Raw genomic sequence first — 13,169 nt, 5'->3', positions numbered from 1 at the left:
GAGCAGGATTCTAGTTGGAACTCTACATCTTTTGATTTTCAAATTACACCAAGATTATTTTTAAATTAGATTTTTTTTGTTGTAAACTGGCCTATGGTTATTGGAACCAGAGACGTCCAAACCAGCAAGAGGACGCAACTGTTCCCACTGTGGGAAAGGGTTTTAACCAGTTAGGGGACCTGAAACAACATGAGAGGACACACACAGGCAATAAACCTTTCCAATGCTCCCACTGTGTAAAGAGTTTTTCCTCTCGCAAAGATTGCGTACAGATGTAGGATCTTAGTTTTATCACTCTTCCTGTGCAGCAGTACATTCAAACTTGTAGTTTATTCACAGTTTAAAAACGCTTCCAAAGTTTGTAATTTTCCACTTAACATTTCAGACTTAATTTGCCCTAACGTAAAATGCATCAATCCCTACAACAATTTTTTTTTATCGATTATAATCAGCATAATAATTCACATTTCCTGTTGTTTCGGGATTATTTTCCTGCTGTATTAAACTGGCTCACATTGATATTTTCCACATGTGCACTGTATTTTTAAAAATCAAATCAAATTGTATTTCTCACAAACACCGAATGCAACAGGTTTTACCCTGAAATGGTGAGTTAAAAAGAAGAAAAGGAAATAATAACAGAAAAGAACAATAAGGAGGTTATATACAAGACGTACCTGTACAGAGTCAATGTGCAGGGGTACGAGGTAGTTGAGGTAATGTGTACATGTAGGTAGGGGTTAAATTGACTAGGTAGATGACAGACATATTTTTAAATGTATTTATCAGATATGTTTTATTTTAAAAAAAAAATACTAACATTCAAATCATTGTTGTGCAAATACAAACTAAACATGTTGTGGGCTAATGACAGGATGCCACTTCACACATGCAGCACAGATGCCTTTTAATAAAATGGTCTTTATCAATAGGAGTGAAGGAAAAACAGTTAATTGTCATGGAAACCAAAGAACGCATTTATTTAGTACAATCAAATTAACCTTGTGGTACACTGCAGCTATTCTGCAGCTATTCTGCAATTACTGCGTCCTAAATACCTGCGTCCTAAATACCACAGCCGACTGCAGTTACTGCACTTGGACTGCAGTTTCAAAACAGCAATCTTTTTTTGTTGTCAAGGAAGACGACATTTTTTTTAACGTTATTTGCCACATAGCCTAGGTTTTTCAGGATAACTTCTTGATATCGGCAAAAATGAACATGTGGCACTGACTCGCCCACGCATTGCTGAAGATTTAGGATTAACACTAAGCATTTTCACCCAATTTAAATCCAATGACACGGTGAAATGTTTAGTTGATTTCATGTTGAATTCACTTTTAGTTGACAATTTTAACCAAATGTAAATCAAAACTCGACGTTGAAATGACGTCTGTACCCAGTGGGCTGGTTTGAATTAGCTGCAGGTGTTGGATCAACATTCGAGACATAAATCTACGACGAAGAACCATCGTTTAGGAAAAGGAGGCGAGTAAGTGCGGATGAAATGGAGAAAAAGGATTGGAGAATCAACAGCTGTGCTGGAATGAGGACAATATGTCCGTCAGTTCTGATGATATATATAAATATTTTTTTTAGCCCCGTATTTAACTAGGCAAGTCAGTTAAGAACAATTCTTATTTACAATGACATGGGCCAATTGTGAGCCGCACTATGGGACTTCCGATCACGACCGATTCTAAACTGTGATACAGTCTGTAGTGACGACTCCAGACGACTCTGAGATGCAGCGCCACTCAAGAGCCAAAATATCTGGCAGCGGCGGGATTCGAACCCGCGCCTCCGAAGAGACTGGAGCCTTAATCCAGCGCCTTAGACCGCTCGGCCACGCTACCGATGCACATATATATATATATATATCTTCCACATGATTCAACATATTGATATCCACCAATACCGAATGTTTCCGGTTTTAATCAACTCCGCAGATAGTTGTATAGTGTGTATGTATAAGAAGTGTGGAAAAACCTTACATTGAAATGATTTGTTATGACATTGTTTGACAGAATCCTCTTTGCGTCAACCAATTCAGCCAACAGATGGCGACGCGAGTAATTCTTCCGTGACGTATAATCTAGTGGACGGGATGCTAAGAAGAGCAACACCGCTACGTATTCATCCACCTCGATTGCTTGCTAGGCAACATGAAACCGGAATATTGAAGCTCTTTAGGCCATTCTTGTGTATATTTGCCTCAGTGGTTTAAACACAATTATGTTAACGTATCAACTGCTTAATTGTAACGTCATTTGCATGTTAAATGTGTTAAATTCTTAAGATTGATACTGAGCCCGGCACTAGGCTAGTTTCTAATGCTAACCAGCTAATGCTATTTAGCGAACTAATATCCCCGACCATGAGCTCACTAAGCTACTTCTCCCCTGCTACAGAGGTCTGCTGGACTCAGAAAGAAGCTCAGGGGCTGAACATTGTCGTAAAAGAGGATGATATTATAGTGAAAGGAAAGGAAGAAGCTTTCAGAATGAAAAAGGAGGAAGAGGAGGCTATCACATTGAAAGAAGAGGAGGAGCATTTTGGAGTGGAGGGAGTATCGGCTGTCACAGTGGAAAAAGAGGTAGAAGCTTTCAGAATGAAAAAGGAGGAAGAGGAGGTAATCACATTGAAAGAAGAGAATGAAACTTTAGGAGTGAAAGAGGAAGAGGGGATACAGGCTGTCACAGTGGAAGAGGAGGTAGAAGCTTTCAGAATGAAAAAGGAGGAAGAGGCGGCTGTTTCAGTGAAAGAGGAACCTTTTTGGGAGGAAGACGAGGCTGTCTCAATAAAAGAGAAGGTTGAACCCGTTCTGGGAGTGAAAGAGGAGGAGACAGAAGATCAGATTAACACCAGTGAGTATTGTCTAAAAACAACTCGGCAGTTGTTGAACTAGGCTAAGGTGCGGTTTTAAAGGGGCATTCTACTGAAGTTATGCACTCGAATATGTTGTTCAGTACTGGAGGAATTGATAAAGGGGCAATCTGTGATTGGTACATGCATTTTTTAAAAACTTTTAAATGTATACTTTATTGTCCATTTACATCTAAATGAATTTAGTTTAGTCAGCAGGTAAACATCTTTCCACACTGGGAGCTGTCTCCCAAGCTGGGCTCACTCTCTCAAGAGGAAGAGATCATTTTTCTGGATAGGCCAGAAAATGTGACACGTTACTCCCTATGTAAATGTGGGGTGTGAAACCTGCCAGTTCAAGTCAGCTCCGCCGAGAGAGTGGAAACCGAGAGCTGACATATGGGGCATTGTGACACAATAAGGCACGGGAACCTATGAAATTCACAGAGCGCTCTGTACACCAATAATGTCACTCGGAACCAGTCCACAACTTCACATCTCACAGTTTAAAAGCAGAGAAGAAGTCCTAGAACCTGATGACACATTAGAGAGAGTTGTAGCCATTGATTCTTGAAGAATATAACTTCTAAATGCCCAACGACCTCAGTTCAACGGTCATACCCCATCTGAACCCGATATATACCGAGTTTACAAAACATTATGAACACCTGCTCAACTTTGATTTCCCATCAGAACCCACAACAGCCTGTTTAACTCTGAGGGGTATACTATGTAGTGGGATAGAGGAGTTAGTGAGCTGACTTCGGTTCAATTCTGAATTCGACTCACTGAATTCAACTCAGGATAACTGTTGAAGGTCTCTTACCTCTTAACCATGTAAGTTTCTATGGCAACAAATCCTTCATCTCTAACCTTCTCCGGAGCAGGCTAGTTGAGGACCAATCAGGGGGCAGGCTAACCCCACTTTATCCTGACTCAAGTGTTGTGTCTGAGCTGTGAGTTGAGGACCAATCAAATCAAATTCCCTACCATCTGTGATTGCAATAAAAAGTCATAAGTTTACCATCTGTTTTGATGTTCTCATTCACACAGGAGAGAGACATGACTATTATGGATCCTCTGGGGAGCCTCAACAACATCCTGATGCTGACGAGGCAGAGAAGAGTCTCTCCAGATCAGAACACCAGATGGTACAGCTTGGTCTGGTCTAGCATACAGCTTGCTCTATCTGGGTCTGGGCTGGGTTTCTGTAAAGCACTTTGTCAACAGTGACATCAGCATCCATAATGATATGTGTCTGTGTCCCCTCTTTATGGTTACCAGGACAACGCTAGCCCTTCCTCCCTCCCGGAGTCCCCGTGTCGTGCCTCTCCTGGTAGCACCTTACTGCTGGGTATGAAGAGGTTGTCTGTGCTGCTGGTGGACTGCAGGAAAACAACAGGGCTGAGTGGAACTGTGAGAGGAGGAGAAGAGAAGAAAGGATCAGATTTGACACATCAAAGTAAGTGCTGTAGTTTAGTTTGAACAAATACAATAGATCTGCCCACTCGGGTCTGTTCCCAGTAGGGCTGTTCCCCAACTAATACAAATCTTGGTCGATTTATTTTTTTAGCGTGTATTTTTCCATATATAGACACCATTCTGCCTTTTCTTATGTGGAATGCCAATTTATCGTACCATTTCTACTTATCTGCGTGCCAGATATGGTTTTCATCTGCACATTTTCATGGAACATTTTAATTTCATTTATAATAAACGTCTTCATATGTCAAAATCATTGTCATGTTGTTCATCAAAATTCAATCTAAATGAAAATTATAAAAACCTATAAAGTATTTTCTGTTTCCAACTATGTAAAAATAGCCGACATAAAGTCAACAAATAAAAACATTGCAGCCTGCAGGTAGAAAATATCCTGATTTAAAAAATAAATATCCTATAAAATCACATTGACTATGCATGGCCTGTCTGCAACCAACTTGAAACACTGTATCAACTATTAACTTGGGTCAGGCCTGAAGCTTGTGCTAGCAACCTAGCAACATTGTATAAAAATATTCTGGATCCTCAGAGTTTCCCCTCAACCGGTGAGCTCAGGACCGACACAGCTGTAGGCTATTTGCGCAAGAGATAAGAAGCAATGCTCGACTTGGACAGGCGCTCACTGGAGCTGAGTAGCGAAACCTCAAATGTTCCTCTCATAGAATATTAGCTCAGAAGTATAGTGGAGCTCCTGCACCTACATATAAACAGTACCAGCACCCAAAATGAATACCGGAACCTATTCCAGTCCAAGTCAAGTACTGATGAGAAGTAATCAGGTCTATTTTATGGCGTTTCCACTGGATCAGAGCATTGACTTGTTTCCCGCTGAGTGGTTCATCGAAAAGGGAGAGAGCTGGAAAATATTTTTTTATATACATTGAGGAACTATTGTAATTCTCAATGGATGTAAAAACACACTTTTATTTTGCTAGCTGTTTTAGGTGAAGAAAACATTACATTGAGAAGCTCCACAGGTCCACACCGTTGGACTAGTAACCGGAAGGTTGCAAGTTCAAATCCCAGAGCTGACAAGGTACAAATCTGTCGTTCTGCCCCTGAACAGGGCAGTTAACCCACTGTTCCTAGGCCGTCATACTTGACCATGTAGCATTTACAGTGATACGACCTCTTCAGAAGTCAGGGCATTCATACTTGACCATGTAGCATTTACAGTGACACGACCTCTTCAGAAGTAGAAGGGCATTCATACTTGACCATGTAGCATTTACAGTGATACGACCTAAAAGAGGGGCATTCATACCTGACCATGTAGCATTTACAGTGATACGACCTCTTCAGAAGTAGAAGGGCATTCATACCTGACCATGTAGCATTTACAGTGATACGACCTCTTCAGAAGTAGAAGGGCATTCATACTTGACCATGTAGCATTTACAGAGATACGACCTCTTCAGAAGTAGAAGGGCATTCATACTTCTTGCGCTTCGTGAAGCAGTGCAGAGCTGTTGTCCAGGAAGTTGTCAAGGACGTGAGTTTGTTTTTGTACAGGATGTACTGTTGACGCCCTGTGGAATCCATAGGAATTGCATCAGGGAGCTATTTTACAATATGACCTTTCTCTTGCATTTCTAAGAGGATGGTCTCTCCAAAAAATAAAAAAATCCAGTTGGATTTTCTCCTACCATATCTATTGTGTTATATTCTCCTACATTATTGTAACATTTCTTACGAACTTCAATGTTTTTTTCTTTCCAATGGTACCAATTATATGCATATCCTTCAGGGCCTGAGCTACAGTCGGTTTACTTTGGGCACGTCATTCAGACAGGAAGTGGAGAAAAAAGGGGTGGCCCTATCCCTAAGGGCATGTACGAGCACACTCCTCCAGTTCACCTTAGCTGAGTTAAAAGCAAAAGAATATCAACAAATAAATCAATCAATAAATATTATATTTATACTTCCTGTTTTTGTTTATTTACCAATTTTGATGTCATATATTGAATTTGGATTTACTTCCAAAGTCTTAGTCAATAAATTGAAACCAACCTCATTTAATCTGACGTCCACATTCCATTGATGCCCTGCTAACCCTTTATCAGACGTTGGATGTGGAGATCAATAAGGAGGTTATAGAGATCAGATTAGGATAAATTCCCTTACAACCCCATAAGAAGTAGATCAGATTTGGATGTCATTTTTTGATCAAGATGTCAAGATGTAATAAGGATGTCATAAATCTAGATCAGATTAGGATGTTATTGTTGATCAATAAGGATGTCAAGATGTAATATGGATATCATAAATCTAAATCAGATTTGGATGTCAAGATGTAATAAGGATGTCATAAATCTAGATCAGATTAGGATGTTATTGTTGATCAATAAGGATGTCAAGATGTAATAAGGATATCATAAATCTACATCAGTTTAGGATGTTATTGTTGATCAATAAGGATGTCAAGATGTAATAAGGATATCATAAGTCTAGATCAGATTAGGATGTTATTGTTGATCAATAAGGATGTCAAGATGTAATAAGGATATCATAAATCTACATCAGATTAGGATGTCAACAAAAAAAGACACAACATGTAAAGTTCAATAGGATTTGTTTTATTAGCCTACAGTTCTCTACAGCCACTCTGCTCTGAGGGATCTATATTAAACGCCATACAAAGACTTAGTATGAGGTTTCATCATGTGGACTTCGTACATGTCTGTCTAACTAAACACTGTCTTTGGCAGGAGAGAGATCAGACTCTCACGTTGACAGCGGTAAGAGTCCTTCGGGGGATCCGGACCCAGCGACGTCCAAACCAGCTGGACAACACCACTGCTCCCAGTGTGGAAAGAGTTTTAACCATTTAGGGAACCTGAAAACGCACGGGAGGACACATACGGGAGAGAAGCCGTACCACTGCTCCCTGTGTGGAAAGAGATTCACCCATTCAGGGAGCCTGAAAGCACATACGAAAATACACACAGGGGAGAAACCTTATCACTGCTCTCAGTGCGGAAAGAGATTTATCCAGTTAGGGAACCTGGAATCACACGAGAGAACTCACACAGAAGTAAAGAGGCTTTTCCACTGTTCTCATTGTGAAAAAACGTTTAAGAATTTAGGGAACCTGAAAGTGCATGAGAAATGCCATACAGGGGGGAAGCTTTTTCGTTGCTCCCAGTGTGGAACGATATTTACCCAGTTTAGGCATCTGACAGACCACGAGGTAACACACACAGGGAAGATGCCTTACCACTGCTCCCGGTGTGGAAAGACATATTTCACGTCACATGCACTTAGTCTCCATGAGAGAACACACACAGTGCTCCCGCCCTTATCTCATATTTTTGACTGAAAAATCGTGTTTTTTTGTTTATGCCACATTAAACCAAATTGTAGAAAGTATACTCGACAGCGACGACGACGAAACAAAAGTTACCCTCTGTTTCTTCTTGAGAAAACGCGTTAAAACAATTCTTTAACATTAAATTCTTATTACTACCAACTGAAATAAGAATTTCCAATATTATTTTTCCAATCAAGTTACGGAGCTCTACCAGGCGGATGAGAAGTCAAGAGGGTCATCTCTACAGTGACACATTAGAATGGCGTTTTGTTACAAAGCTCTACCAGGCGGATGAGAAGTCAAGAGGGTCATCTCTACAGTGACACATTAGAATGGCGTTTTGTTACAGAGCTCTACCAGGCGGTTGAGAAGTCAAGAGGGTCATCTCTACAGTGACACATTAGAATGGCGCTTTGTTACAGAGCTCTACCAGGCGGTTGAGAAGTCAAGAGGGTCATATCTACAGTGACACATTAGAATGGCGTTTTGTTACAGAGCTCTACCAGGCGGTTGAGAAGTCAAGAGGGTCATATCTACAGTGACACATTAGAATGGCGTTTTGTTACAAAGCTCTTTCCAGGCGGTTGAGAAGTCAAGAGGGTCATATCTACAGTGACACATTAGAATGCCGTTTTGCATAGCATTTTTACTGATCTAGAAAATACGTTTACTTTAGGTGTGTTTCAATGGCCTTTTTAAATACATAGTTAAGCATTGTTAAATGAGGACTGATCTCAAACGGGGAACAACGTATGGTAATATTCAATGACAGTTGGAAATGTTTGTGTTTTTCCAGGTAGTGGACACAGTAGTAGTCCCACAAAACGGCTTTCTTGAATTTCAAATGGTCTAGGTTCTTCCACCACGTTTCCCCTCCATCTTCAGACTATATTTTACGATAATATATGACTAAACGCCATTTTATTTTATTACTGTTACAGACTTTGTTTTATTGGTCGATAGTCTGAATATTGATTATTTGACGTTATGAGGCTGAAATGTGGATAAAACCACTTATGCTGCGTAGAAGTAGCTTTTCCTTTCTTTCTCACGGTCATAGACTGAATTGTAGTAGCAGTAGTAGTCGCTGTAGTAGTGGTAACTGTGGTAGTAGTAACAGTAGTAGTAACAGTAGTAGTGGTAGTAGCAGTAGTACTGGTAGCAGTAGTAGTAGTAGCAGTAATACTGGTAGTAGTAGTAGTAGCAGTAATACTGGTGGTAGTAGTAGTAGTAGTAGTAGTAGTAGCAGTAGTACTGGTAGTAGTAGTAGTAGCAGTAATACTGGTAGTAGTAGTAGTAGCAGTAATACTGGTAGTAGCAGTAATACTGGTATTAGTAGTAGTAGTAGTAGTAGCAGTAGTACTGGTAGTAGTAGTAGTAGTAGTACTGGTAGTAGCAGTAATACTGGTAGTAGTAGTAGTAGTAGCAGTAATACTGGTAGTAGTAGTAGTAGCAGTAATACTGGTAGTAGCAGAAATACTGGTAGTAGTAGTAGTAGTAGTAGCAGTAGTACTGGTAACAGTAGTAGTACTGGTAGTAGTAGTAGCAGTAGTGCTGGTAGTAGCAGTAGTACTGGTAGCAGTAGTACTGGTAGTAGTAACAATAGTAGTAGTAGTAGTAGTAGTAGTAGTAGCAGTAGTGGTAGTATTAGTAGTAACAGTAGTAGTAGTAGCAGTAGTACTGGTAGCAGTAGTACTGGTAGTAGTAACAATAGTAGTAGTAGTAGTAGTAGTAGTGGTAGTAGTAGTAGTAACAGTAGTAGCAGTAGTACTGGTAGCAGTAGTACTGGTAGTAGTAGTACTGGTAGCAGTAGTACTGGTAGCAGTAGTACTGGTAGCAGTAGTACTGGTAGCAGTAGTACTGGTAGTAGTAGTACTGGTAGCAGTAGTACTGGTAGCAGTAACAATAGTAGTAGTAGTAGTAGTAGTAGTAGTAGCAGTAGTGGTAGTAGTAGTAGTAACAGTAGTAGTAGCAGTAGTACTGGTAGTAGTAACAATAGTAGTAGTAGTAGCAGTAGTAGTAGCAGTAGTACTGGTAGTAGTAACAATAGTAGTAGTAGTAGTAGTAGCAGTAGTGGTAGTAGTAACAGTAGTAGTAGTAGTAGTAACAGTAGTAGTAACAGTAACAGTAGTAGTAGTAGTAGTAACAGTAGTAGTAACAGTAGTAGTAGTAGTAGTAACAGTAGTAGTAACAGTAGTAGTAGTGGTAGTAGTAGTGGTAGTAGTAGTAGTAGTGGTGGTAGTAGTAACAGTAGTGGTAGTAGTAGTAGTAGTAGTAGCAGCTTTTCCTTTCTTTCTCACAGTCATAGACTGAATTGTACACCAATCTACAATCATAACGTCAATCATATATAATTATCAAATAGTAACATTCTAAACTAGCAAAACACATTTTAATACAAATCAACGACAAGTTTTTTTGGTTGGCAGCTTGAGAAAATTACAGTCCATCTTTAGAGTTCTTAGGAAAGCATTTCTAAGGCTCTGGGTAATGTGGTGTGTGCCGCCATATCAATCGATCCGTTTAGTGAGATACGGAACGGCAGAGTCTGATAGCAGCCTGTTTGTTGTCACGGAGACAGAGAGTGTTCAGTTTGCTCTCTGGTTGGAGGGAGCCAGTCTGTAAACTGGGAGTTCTTCAGGGACTTAACAAAATGTCAGTCAGATCTGCTCCTGTCTTACATGAGTGCTTCCCGGTAGCTGGTGTACAGTGATACGACCGGCCTAGAATGATTCTGCTGCAGGGGTCTCTTCTGGACTCTCCAGCTTGAACGGTCAGGGTTTGAGTGAGGTCAGGATGTGATCGTGGTATGCGAGGGTGACAGCCAGGGAAAACAGACTCCACAACTGGTCTCTTGAATAATGTTTACATACTGCTTTACTCACCACATATGTATATACTGTATTTTATTCTACTGTATTTACTCATCTCATATGTGTATATACTGTATTTTATTCTCCTGTATTTACTCATCTCATATGTATATATTCTGTATTTTATTCTCCTGTATTTACTCATCTCATATTCTGTATTTTATTCTCCTGTATTTACTCATCTCATATTCTGTATTTTATTCTCCTGTATTTACTCATCTCATATGTATATATTCTGTATTTTATTCTACTGTATTTACTCACCTCATATGTGTATATTCTGTATTTTATTCTACTGTATTTACTCATCTCATATGTATATATTCTGTATTTTATTCTACTGTATTTACTCATCTCATATGTATATATTCTGTATTTTATTCTACTGTATTTACTCATCTCATATGTATATATTCTGTATTTTATTCTACTGTATTTACTCATCTCATATGTATATATTCTGTATTTTATTCTACTGTATTTACTCATCTCATATGTGTATATTCTGTATTTTATTCTCCTGTATTTACTCATCTCATATGTATATATTCTGTATTTTATTCTACTGTATTTACTCATCTCATATGTATATATTCTGTATTTTATTCTCCTGTATTTACTCATCTCATATGTGTATATTCTGTATTTTATTCTACTGTATTTTAGTCAATGCCACTCTGACATTACTCGTCCTAATATTTATATATTTCTTAATTTCATTCTTTTACTTTTAGATTTGTGTGGAATTGTTGTGAATTGTTAGATACTACTGTTTGGAGCTCGGAACACAAGCATTTCACTACACCCGCAATAACATCTGCTACAACATGTGTATGGATCAATAACATCTGCTACAGCATGTGTATGGACCAATAACATCTGCTACAACATGTGTATGGACCAATAACATCTGCTACAACATGTGTATGGACCAATAACATCTGCTACAGCATGTGTATGGACCAATAACATCTGCTACAACGTGTGTATGGACCAATAACATCTGCTACAACATGTGTATGGACCAATAACATCTGCTACAACATGTGTATGGACCAATAACATCTGCTACAACATGTGTATGGACCAATAACATCTGCTACAACATGTGTATGGATCAATAACATCTGCTACAACATGTGTATGGACCAATAACATCTGCTACAACATGTGTATGGACCAATAACATCTGTTACAACATGTGTATGGACCAATAACATCTGCTACAACATGTGTATGGACCAATAACATCTGCTACAACATGTGTATGGACCAATAACATCTGCTACAGCATGTGTATGGACCAATAACATCTGCTACAACGTGTGTATGGACCAATAACATCTGCTACAACATGTGTATGGACCAATAACATCTGTTACAACATGTGTATGGACCAATAACATCTGCTACAACGTGTGTATGGACCAATAACATCTGTTACAACATGTGTATGGACCAATAACATCTGCTACAACATGTGTATGGACCAATAACATCTGCTACAACATGTGTATGGACCAATAACATCTGCTACAACATGTGTATGGACCAATAACATCTGCTACAACATGTGTATGGACCAATAACATCTGCTACAGCATGTGTATGGACCAATAACATCTGCTACAGCATGTGTATGGACCAATAACATCTGCTACAACATGTGTATGGACCAATAACATCTGCTACAACATGTGTATGGACCAATAACATCTGCTACAGCATGTGTATGGACCAATAACATCTGCTACAACATGTGTATGGACCAATAACATCTGCTACAACATGTGTATGGACCAATAACATCTGCTACAACATGTGCATGGACCAATAACATCTGTTACAACATGTGTATGGACCAATAACATCTGCTACAACATGTGTATGGACCAATAACATCTGCTACAACATGTGTATGGACCAATAACATCTGCTACAGCATGTGTATGGACCAATAACATCTGCTACAACGTGTGTATGGACCAATAACATCTGCTACAACATGTGTATGGACCAATAACATCTGCTACAACGTGTGTATGGACCAATAACATCTGCTACAACATGTGTATGGACCAATAACATCTGCTACAGCATGTGTATGGACCAATAACATCTGCTACAACGTGTGTATGGACCAATAACATCTGCTACAACATGTGTATGGACCAATAACATCTGTTACAACATGTGTATGGACCAATAACATCTGCTACAACGTGTGTATGGACCAATAACATCTGTTACAACATGTGTATGGACCAATAACATCTGCTACAACATGTGTATGGACCAATAACATCTGCTACAACATGTGTATGGACCAATAACCTCTGCTACAACATGTGTATGGACCAATAACATCTGCTACAACATGTGTATGGACTAATAACATCTGCTACAACATGTGTATGGACCAATAACATCTGCTACAACATGTGTATGGACCAATAACATCTGCTACAACGTGTGTATGGACCAATAACATCTGCTACAACATGTGTATGGACCAATAACATCTGCTACAACATGTGTATGGACCAATAACATCTGCTACAACATGTGTATGGACCAATAACATCTGCTACAGCATGTGTATGGACCAATAACATCTG

General features: G+C 39.3%; 1 protein-coding gene and 1 non-coding gene across 2 annotated transcripts in view; both read right to left on the bottom strand.

The window, feature by feature from the left end:
• The window catches only part of LOC110494908 (zinc finger protein 721), a 317,665-nt gene that overhangs the window by 213,261 nt on the left and 91,235 nt on the right, over nt 1–13,169 (bottom strand). The window lies entirely within an intron of this gene.
• Nucleotides 1,775–1,856, bottom strand: trnal-aag. Its single transcript has one exon. It is a non-coding gene; the product is annotated as a tRNA-Leu (tRNA).

This window comes from Oncorhynchus mykiss, chromosome 17 (assembly GCF_013265735.2).
Source record: "Oncorhynchus mykiss isolate Arlee chromosome 17, USDA_OmykA_1.1, whole genome shotgun sequence".
NCBI lineage: Eukaryota > Metazoa > Chordata > Actinopteri > Salmoniformes > Salmonidae > Oncorhynchus > Oncorhynchus mykiss.
The sequence above is the reverse complement of the archived record's forward strand: the minus strand, read 5'-3'. Positions and strand labels throughout refer to the sequence as shown.